General features: G+C 39.6%; 1 protein-coding gene across 1 annotated transcript in view; it reads left to right on the top strand.

Annotated features, from left to right (window-relative positions):
* LOC309703671 (uncharacterized protein) overlaps positions 1–11,645 on the top strand; it is a gene marked incomplete at its 5' end in the record, with an annotated part of 204,847 nt that overhangs the window by 48,988 nt on the left and 144,214 nt on the right. The gene's annotated exons all lie outside the window — the stretch shown is intronic.

Below are 11,645 nucleotides of genomic sequence, written 5' to 3'. Positions count from 1 at the left end.
ACGTGAAAAAATAATTAATTGTTTAATTTTTCTTTTGAAAAAAACTGAACACGGGTCTCACAGACCCGAACACCATACAAGGGTTAAATCAGTACTGACTAAATGAATGGGACTCCAGCCACTTGAGATGTAGAATAAAAACATTATGATATATAGCGGACCCTCGGTCTATCTTTTCAGGGTATAACATACAATGTATAACATGAAATAATGTGTTTCTTGTGTACTTATTTTAATTCTGTATTGTACGAATTAATTATATTTATAAATAATGAGAATTTTGAAGTATAAAATGTCATTAATTTATTTCTTGACAGAATAGCTTAATTTGAGCTATTCTGTCACAACTGAGATCCCTTTGAATGCAGGGAGGAGGTTATTCTTGCCATTGCTGCTGTAAGCAGTTTACAGATTATTCTGTGAATCCATAAACAGCAACCCAACAGTTCGATTGACATAAGAGTGAAAACATTTTTTGTAACTTACCATGAAGTGATTGTTTGACATTTGGAAAGTACATTTATTAGCTCACTGGTCACCTTTACCACAGCAACGAAATTTAAAAGAAATTGGTATTCCACACACAAGTACCTTGGTTTTTAATGTCAAATATGCTGACATATGGTACATGGAAGTTTGTTTTTGGCAATATTAAGAAACATTTGATTGATGCTAATGTGTTTTAAATGGACACTCGCATTGTAATGGCTGATAGGCAAGTTAGATTTTAGAGGTAAGTCTGAAAACAAGTTCTAAAATACACTACATAATAAATCAGCCTCCCAAATCAGGGAACTGGAGGAATCTGTGGAGCTTGTGATTGCATATTTGGATAAAAGATTTAAAACTGCAAAAAAGACAAAAGGATAAGCCAATCATGTAGCTGGGAAAATATTAGAAAACGACGACGTAAGATAAAATAAGAATTTACCTGCCAGCAAATATAAAGCTCACAATTAATATGTTTTATTTATTTAACCCTTTCACGCATAGTGGTCGCTACAGTGAGCAGCTATTCAAAGACTGTTTTCTTGTATTTGTGTCAGTGTTGATGGTATACTTGCACATAGACCACTACGTTGGACACTGATGTGTCACTCCATACCCTGCCACCCTCTGGTCGTTTAATGTTACTATAGATGTATGCCGTGTTTCATTGTAAATATTGTTATTTAACCCTGTCATGGATGAATTATGACAACCTCAATCAGGATTTTTTCTTACGTATTTTTATTCATCTTTTCATGCCTAAAGATGAATAAAAACACTTAAAAAAAAGTCCTGATTGAGGTTGTCATAATTCATGCATGACAGGGTTAAACCATAAAAAATGAAATCAAAGACACTTTATTTTTATTTATTTACACCAAACACCATTAAACACCATAGACATGCAATTGTATATATTATAAAACATTTACAGTCGCACAAATTTTAAAAACTTGCCCAAAATTTGTACATAATTTTTAGGATGAGCTTTATTGGGGCTGGAAGGATTGTGTTACCTTTGGACAGACCAGTTTAGCAGTTTGCCCCGCCGTCCAGTGTTTGTGTTAAACCAAATTGCGGGATTTTTACCTTTCTCAGTTCTCAGTAAGAAGATTAATAATGTACTTACCAAACTGTCAAACTAACCATCCATCCAGCCATCCATCCATCCCTCTCGCCCTAAGACAGCTGGGATAGGCTCCAGCACCCCCCGCAACCCTGAAAAGGATAAGCGGAATGGATGGATGGATGCAAACTGTCAAACTACTCATTTAAATCATAGATCTCACAGAATGGATGAATGAATGAAAAACATTTTCCAGGAAAAACTATCATTATCTTCTAGTTTAAAAATTTGTCACAGCAAGGTTTCAAATCAAAAGCATTTCAATCATCTTGGGCTCAGTGTAAAGGTCAAATTGTCTACTACTACTGCACTACTGAGACTATAAACTTGTATGAGTAGTGCATAATTCCTCAGTGGTGACTGCGTCAGATTTGGTAACAATAAATGTGTTTGTGAACACATCATTTGTGACTTTAATAGGTTTCAGTGTGACAGTAATGCACTCAGTTTACTGCGATGATATTCACAACCTCCACAGTTACTCTTGAGTATTGAAGGGCTGTCACATTATGTAATGTGAAGAAGAAGGAGTGGCAGTGACGCTATGGGACACCTGGATACTTAGCATGGAGGACTCTTTGACTGTGTACAGGAGAGAAAGCAGAATTAGGTAGACCGAGTTCGCATCTTTACATCTAGAGAAGAGGATCCTAAAACCGAGTGACCTAAATTGTATTTTGCGTGTGTGTGCATTTGGGTAGATGGGGACAGAGTTTATATTTTACATTTACACGGTTAAAGCGCAATCTTGTAATGTGGGAAGACATTTGGGTGGAGACGGAAGTGTAGAGCAGTAGACTTCTATCAGTAGTGACATGATAGAAGTCTACTCCACCACCAGTCCCACCACAAGATAAATGAGCTGACATTTGGTTGCTCATGTAATTGAGTTCAACGATGAAAAACACAAAGCTGTCCGACAGATATCGGGAGAATGGGTAGAAACAATAAAGAGAGAGAACAAATCATGTACTCTGGAATGGCATCTAGCAGCCAGTAGCCTCATATGTCATTTATAATCAGTACAATAAATGAATTTGATCTGTATTTCTGCTGTGGACTCATTAATCAGTACATTGTACCCTCACAACAGTCCTGTGAATCATGTTCATTGTGCAGAGCACTGACTCACTGCATCATTCATGCATGCTTTCATACTTGCTGCAGGTGGATTAATGGTGGGTTTGTTATAGTTGTTGTTGTTGTTTTTTATATTTTGTGAGTCACACTTTTGCAAAGCACGAGGCATGTTTAAAGCTGCATCTGGCATTTTGAGACATATTTGAACTATTGCAGCTTGTCAAGTCAATCTTACAGACATAAATCAGTGCCGTGGAGTATTTGCCTTCATGATTTTTTTTTTTTTTTTTTGCATACTTCAGCTCATGAAACAAATGTTAATATTAGACAAAGATTACTTGAGTAAAAACAAAATTCCCTTTTTAAATGATGATTTAATTTAGTGAGATGAAAAAGCTATCCAAAGTAACTGCTCTCCCAACCTTGGCAGCAATGAGCCTTTCACATCGCTGTGGAGGAATTTTGCCCCATTCTTGATGGTAAATGGTAAATGGCCTGTATTTATATAGCGCTTTACTAGTCCCTAAGGACCCCAAAGCACTTTACATATCCAGTCATCCACACATTCACACACATTCTTCTGTGCAGCACTGTTTTAATTCAGCCACACTCGAGGATTTTTTCACGTTTAACTCATTCCCAGACAGAGTTTCTGGTAGACAGCAGAATTCATGATCCCATCAGTTACGGCAAGTCCACATCTTGAAGCGGCAAAGCAGCTGCAGACCATCATACTACCACCACTATGATTGACACATGACTGTTTGTGTGATGTTATTTTTATGAAATGCTGTTTTTAATTACATGTCTGATTTAATGGGACTCAAACCTTCTAAATTGTTTACATTGCTTCCCAAAACTCATAAAATTTCAGTGGGCTGGCCACTCCTGGGCAGGTTCCCCACAGTTCCAAGTTTTCACCTTTTGTGGACACAAGCTTTGTGTAGTCCAAAAGCCAGTCTGTAACCCTGTCCAGATTGATAGATGTCAGTGACTTCATTTGTCACCTGTTTCTTCAGATTGTGACATGTGTGAAGCAGAAGTGTGCAGGAGGAAAAAGTCACGTTTCATGTTTTGTTTTGTTTTTCTTTCTATTCACCTGTCGTTCAGAATCTTTGTAAGACAAGTAATCACATGATAGAACTGCAGTGTGAATTTATCTGGATCTGAATTTAGTACATTACTGTTATTTATAAGTCAACAAGGAGCGGGAGGCTGAGGGACGGTTATTTTTCAAACAGGGCTCGGTAGGTTTGGATAATTAAAATTTGTTTAATGATGTGAAATGTGTAAGTGTGACAAATATGAAAAAAAAAAAAAAACCATAAGAACTGGAGAAGAGGGGTAAATACTTTTTTTTACAGTACCATAAGTTTATATCATTTTAATTTTCAACAGCAATGAAAAGACTTGTTACCTGAATATGTTTTCTATTTCTTTTCTTCATATAGTAAAATCGTCCCTGACAAAAGATTTTATGCTATAACGTCTGCTGCTTACTTGTTCTTTTTCCACTGTCTTTGCTGGACCTTCACAGTCCTGAGTGTTTGTGTGTTCATGCAAATAAAAAGGAAACTAGATCTTTCAAAACATCATGCTAGTAGGCTTAAAAGTCCACATGATGTCTTTAACACACTGTACACAGTAATTATGCTTCTTAAAAAACAAATAAAAGTACATTGGTCTTATTTCTACTTGATTACTTACAAAAGACTATGGAAGCCCTTCAAGACTCACTAGCTTGATAATCACCACTCATGGATATGCACACTTAATGATTACACGGGAACAGGAGGAATAGGTTTAAATAATTTCCCCCAGGGATCAATAAAGTATTCTGATTCTGATTCTGAAAGGTGTTGTGTGTTATAACAAGGATACGTCAAGGAGAAAAACAAATTCAGTTCCTTATTAAAAAAAAAGCTATAGAGTGACAGTAAAGGCTAATTTGCAAGTAAAAGAAAAAAACATGAGGGAAATATTTGTTATTCAGAATCATTTAAATGTGTTCAAATGTCTGACGATAGTGTACTTGAGTCATATTCCCCACCTTTGTTTTGATGGACTGAAGAAGTGAGAAACGAACTGCTTAAACACAGAAGAGACTTTAATCAACGGCTTGAAACAAGTAGAGATTAAAGAAAATGTCCGTTTCCCCCGTGACTCTAAGGGCAGCACCAGGGCAACCTTCTTTTTTGTTTTAGACAAGCGCTGTATCTCTATAGTTACACTACAACGAAACCACACACAGACGTGCACAATAATACCGCCAGCGAGACATATTGTAAATGGTAGGTCAGAGATCTTTAGAGCCACAGCAAGGTTATATATTTTTGTTTGTCCCGTTTCTTTTATTTATTTATTTTTGCCCCCTCTCTCGTTTCAGTGTCCTAATGAATTTTTAATTGTCTCTCTAAGCTCTTAAGGCAAGAGATGTGTGTCAGAACCAATAAAGCACAGAGACCACCTGTGGCTGGTGTCTGTTTTTGGCTCAACAGAGGAAAGGGCAAAGGCAGAGATGGCTGAGAGGGGTGACATGGAAGGGGGGCGTGGGAGCGGTGCTTAATCCAGCAGGGGCAACAGCAAGCCACTGTCCACTCTGGGTTCACATGAATTAAACTAATCTGTAAGATGATACAAAACAACTGGGACTGCCCTCATCTCTGTATCCCTCTATGCTTTGCAGCAGTTAAAGTCATGTGAGAAAGTTTCCTGCAGCAAGGTGTTCAATGCACCACTGTCTGTCAGCGTGTCCCTGACCTGGTCTGTTAATATTCTGAAGACCTGGCTGTACACTTATCATGGAGACTGCTATAGTGACGTTTGGGAGTTCAACTATTCACTCAGCTGCAGAGAGATAATTGGTCCTTATCCAGATCTGATTGCCTGCCATCTCTCATATGTAATTTACATACTCTGGAAAGTGAACAGCTTCCCTGTTTACTGGTTTATTGGTGATGTTTGTGAAGTGCTGCATACAGCTTGAAGGGAGAATTGGAAAAGTGTAAGGTTGGCATTATTAAAGTAATCATTCATGCAGGGTCAAAAAGAGCAAAATATCCTTTAAGAGCCCAAACAAAACCCCAGCGCCATCACCACCCATCCATGCTGCTCAGTCACACATCATGCTGATATGTCAGCTAGATTATTCATCCATAATCACAGCGTGGCCCCGGTGAGCTGACCTGCCAGCGCACGTATGCACAGACCTTTAGTCTTCCTGGACTCCCCGCTTATGTTGTCAGCTATAAATACACAAACCTGCACAGTTCATCCAGTCTCCTCAGTGAGCTCACTAGTGCACTTAACTTGAGTGTTCCTGTCACTGCAGCCTGTCCTCGTGCAGAGAGGGTGCCCTGTAATATTTAACACAGAGATTTTACCCTGTTTGAAAAAGGTGCGATGAAAAGACAACATCTGCTGCTCATGACGTGATCAGTTTTCAAGTGAAAAGTACACTATGAACTTCAAAAGTTTCATGCCTTTTAAATATTAATCATTGTTCGCATCTGCTTAAAAATAGAAATTTTATTAGTTACACTGCAATAAAACACTGCCGTTAGTTTCTCTATCTCTCACTTTGATTGATTCCAGTGCACCTAGTGTGCGTATTTACTGAATGGCAGTTATCTCTGATGCCTTTCAGCCAGCTTGTTTTATGCTGTCCTGGGCTAATGAGAACTGAAGTCCCATATGGCTATACAGCATGGCTGAGAGAGAGTGGCTGTTTACTTACTGTTTTGGAAGTGGGAGTTATGTAAACCAACTGTAGGACAAGATTAAAAATAGAAGCAGAAAAGTCACACAAGCTAGGAAAAATTGGAACAGGGTCATTTGCTCTTTTGCCTAATACTTTCAATATTCTGTGTGTATTGAACCAGTCATTAATAGGAAATGTAAACAAATTAACTCTATTTAGATTGCAGCAATATATGTACTGTATTGCAGCAGGATTATCTGAATTCACCTTTTGCAGCTATAACCATATCAAGGTTTAGGAGTGTGTTTCTGGGAATTTCTGACCATTCTTCCAGAAGCACATTCATGAGGTCAGTAATTTATGTTGAAAGAGAAGGTCTGGCTCACAATTTCTGCTCTAATTCCTCCCAAAGGTGTTCTGTTTGGTTGAGTTGGGGATCCCCAACTCAACCAAACAGCATACCAAAACATTTTCCAAAATGTTTTGGTATGCTGAAGCATTAAGAGTTTCAGTGTAACTAAGAGGCCGAGCCCAGCTCCTGGAAAACACCCCAACACCATAATCTCCCCTCCACCAAACACAGTCAGACAAGTTCTCCTGGCATCTACCAAGCCCTGGGAGCTTGAGGGTGCTGCACAGTATCTTAGCTGTTCCTAGGACTGTGCTCTTCTGGACAGAGATCTCCGATGTTGTTCATGGGATCTGCTGAAGCCATTTGCCTAGCTTGGGAGTCACTGCACCTAGTGCTCCAATTACCACAGGGACCACTGTTGCCGGATTGCGGGGCAAGCTGTGTGTAAATTATTAAAGCACCCAGGATGCAGACATTATTGAAGTGAGGGAGCTTTATTAATGGAGGGTGAATATACAAAAAGGCGAGGGTGGCATAAACAGAACTCAGTAAAACCTAAACTGGGAAAAACTAAGCATGGAAAACAAACCAGAAACCTAGAGACACACACGTAGATACACGTAGATGCAGGGAGAGACAACGGAAGAAGATACGCAGATGAACCAGCAACCCACACAAGAAAACACAGGGCTTAAATACACACAGGGCAATCAGGGAATGGGAAACAGGAGGGAGGCACGGCTGGGAATAATTGGACATAATGAGAGAAGGGAAGTGAAACTAGAAACACTGATGAGAGACACAGACTTACAAAATAAAACAGGAACTCACACATGCAAAGACAGACTAAGAAATGCGGACATGGCACAGGAATACACAGGCAGAAAAGACTAAACACTAAACTGACGAAGAACAGAACCAAAACCCAAAGAAATAGAAAACCAGAACCAAAATACATCACAATAATAGAAAACACAAAACACTGGGTCAAAAGTCCCAGAATCATTACAATATACAGGGTGGGCCATTTATATGGAAACACCGTAATAACATGGGAATGGTTGGTGCTATTAAAGTTGTGGCACAGATATATATATATATATATATATATATATACACACACACACACACACACACATATATATACAGAGGGGGTGGCTGATATCCAGAAATCCTACCAGTGGTTGGACAAAGCTGGACTGAAAGACAGCACAGAGGCACTAATCATGGCAGCACAAGAACAAGCTCTGAGTACAAGATCCATAGAGGCTGGGGTCTATCACACCAGGCAAGACCCCAGGTGCAGGCTGTGTAAAGATGCCCCTGAAACAATCCAGCACATAACAGCAGGGTGCAAGATGCTAGCAGGCAAGGCATACATGGAACGCCATAAACAAGTGGCCGGCATAGTATAGAGAAACATCTGTACTAAATATGGCCTGGAAGTCCCGAGGTCAAAATGGGAGACGCCCCAAAGGGTGATGGAGAATGACCGAGCTAAGATCCTGTGAGACTTCCACATACAGACGGACAAAATCGTGGTGGCTAACCAACCGGACATAGTGGTGGTAGACAAACAGAAGAAGACCGCCGTAGTGATCGATGTAGCGGTTCCCAATGACAGCATCATCAGAAAGAAGGAACACGAGAAGCTTGAGAAATACCAAGGGCTCAGAGAAGAGCTCGAGAGGATGTGGAGGGTGAAGGTAACGGTGGTCCCAGTGGTAATCAGAGCACTAGGTGCGGTGACTCCCAAGCTAGGCGAGTGGCTCCAGCAGATTCCAGGAACAACATCTGAGATCTCTGTCCAGAAGAGCGCAGTCCTGGGAACAGCTAAGATACTGTGCAGCACCCTGAAGCTCCCAGGCCTCTGGTAAAGGACCCAAGCTTAAAGGAGAGACCGCCCGCAGGGGCGAGTGGGGATTTTGTATATATATATATATATATATATATATATATATATATATAGGCATATATTGGCATGATAACACTTTCAAGTCAAACTGCTGCTGATTGCAAGCTATTGTAAGGCATTTTCCAGGCTATAATATTTATATAAAAATACTAAACCTGTGTCAAAATAACTTTGGTAGTACAAAGCAAAGAGCACCCATATAACATACATTTCATGCAAATTAGATCATCTAACAGGGCTGTATCTCCCTCCTGCCTCTCTAGGGTTGTTTTTTTTTTTTTTGTATGTATAGACACCCTCCCATCAGCTGTAATCGGTTTGGGCAGGGTGGTGTGTGATTTATAGCTCTCTCTGCCTCCACCACACCTGTGACTTCCTGTAGCCAGAGGCTTCACCAGCTTTCATAACAGCCATCTGCAGAAGGACACTTGTCTTTATTCTTCAGTCACGCTGCAGTGCGAACATGGAGCATTCAAGTTCAAAATGAACAAAGTTCTTAAAGTGCTCACGCCACCATCTTCCTTTTCCACCCTTCTTTTAATACATGTGTTTTGTATCCAATTACACTAAATTGGAATTCTTATCTCCATCACCTTGCAGATGTTCCTCAGCAGTGTCTGATTGTTCATTTATTTGGTATTTATATGCATTTTCTCCTGTGGCACACCATAAAAACAAAAAAAGTAAAAATCCTGGAAACAATCTTTCTACAAAGCTCTTGTTTGCATGAAATGCAATGATGTATGAAAGACGAGGAGGGTGTGGTAATGCTGGTGCCCACTGTGGACATCAAAAAAGATGTTTCCTATACCGAGAACTGCGTAATGAATAAATACTGCGGATAACATAGGTCAGAGACTTTTCCTGAATCAGACACCATCCTACAACATACTAATACTCATTTTTAATATTTATATTAAGATTAAAGGCACTCATTTCAATTCAGTCGGTGGATGTGGATAAAATCAGCAATGATTTTAACTCTACTTTTTCTCTAAAACATAAATGACTGGTACTATAAGTGCTAATTTGGTCTCTGTTCATTTGAAAGATATATATTCTAGAAAATACTCTTGTGACTGGATTGACTACCAATGTAACAACACGCGCATGATTTAACAAGGTAATAAACTAGCCAAAAGATAATAAACAACTAATATCTATAAAATGTGTAAACCTTCAGTGAATCTTTCAGCAAATGTAACTTTGATAAGTCACGCTCAGCTTAAAAATATGTCAATACAAATATCCAACTGAGATTACATCACCAGCAGGATTTGAGAAGAACATGTTCCTTATTTGTTGACCATGTTTATTCCTTTAATTCAACATTAGATGGCCACTTCCAGAAGGATAAAACACCATGTCACCAAGCTCAAATCACTTCAAACTGGTTTCTTTAACATGACTATGAGTTCACTTCACTCAAATGACCTCCAAAGTCACCAGATCTCAGTCCAATAAAGCAAATTTGGGATGTTATGCCATGGCAGACTTGTATCACTGATATGCCGCTAACAGATCTGCAGCAACTGTGTGATCCAGTCACACCAGTGTGGAACAAAATCTCTGAGGGAGCTTGTTGAATCTATGTAACGAAGCATTACAGCAGATCTGAGCAACTCTGAGCACACAGATGTTAATGACAATCAGCCCGATGTGTAGAAGTTGAATGTTTACTACACTTGAGACATTTACCAAAACTTCACAATGATGCTGGAGAAATAGTGATAAAAGCCGGCACCATCATCTTTGGGGACCATTCCAACCTGTACCAAAGTTTCAAGCAACTCGTTTAACAGTTCATAAAACATTTTTTGTAATGACATTTTTTTCTCGTGTGACATTTAGCCATTTTACACACAGCTAGCTGCTTTTGGGTTTGATCAAATCATGTAAAACAGCCAATTTGTGAAAACTACTTTGTGCTCTGGAGCATTTTTCATAATTATCTGACATTTAGGCACTTCATTCAAAAACAATGATTTGCTTTCTACACCAGTGAAAAAAAGCTGCAACCCTGAAATTTCACAAAATTATAAACCTTGGAACTCTTCTTCCACGCTTCCTACCGCATTAGCAGAGCTTTAAACGTTTTTGCAGACAGATTTTAAGACTGAATGAGCGCGTTGTGCTAATTGACTGTTTTTTCATTCAGCAATTTTCTTTTTTCCCTCGCTGTCCTATTACAAGGACATGCCCTCCACGGAGAATAGTACGATCCATGCAGTATTGAGTAGAAGAAAAAAATGCTTCCGCTCTACATCCACATATTGGCCTTGTGTACAACACTATCTACAAAAGACAATATTTGGTTAATCCTTGCTGAAGATGATGTACCTGGCCTTTCCTATTAGTGTTCAGATTTTAAAAAACGCAGCACAAACACCATCTCAGGGACAGATAAGTGCTGCCTCCTGGCTACAATCAAAGTTATAAGAGTACATGTAAGTGGCCCTCAGTTTTAGTTTTGCTTGTCTGGAGGCTAGGATTCGCCTCTCCTGCCCCTCTAACACCACACATGGGATAAAACCCAGTCTGGACCTAGAGTAGCCTCAGGAAAGGAAGGAGGCGGCGCTTGGCAGCTCACAGCTGATCCTCACAGATTCTCTGGCTTCACTGGTTGTACCTAATGACCGCCGTCTATTCTGGGATTAACAGGCAGTACTGTGACGGGATAGAAAGGCGTCTCAAAGTGTCAATAAGTGAGAAATCCAATAATAACTATAAAAGCAGCAGCCGACACCAATGGGAGGCCATGATGCAACACCGCTAATAGAACAGAGAGGAGTGGGAGTCCAGCTGAGAGGAGCATGACTTAAGGGCTTCATGCGTTGCTGTCAAGAACACAGAAAACTCAGAGTCCTTTCATGTCTGAAACTACTTCAATCACAAGAAACACTTCATGTATGGATCTATAATAGAACATATATGCACAGTTCCTCCTAGAGTGAACCTTTTATGTTGTTGCTGCACCTTCATT

This window comes from Aulonocara stuartgranti (assembly GCF_965226115.1).
Source record: "Aulonocara stuartgranti genome assembly, chromosome: 1".
NCBI classification, from domain to species: Eukaryota; Metazoa; Chordata; class Actinopteri; order Cichliformes; family Cichlidae; genus Aulonocara; species Aulonocara stuartgranti.
This window is presented reverse-complemented; position numbering and strand designations above follow the sequence as displayed.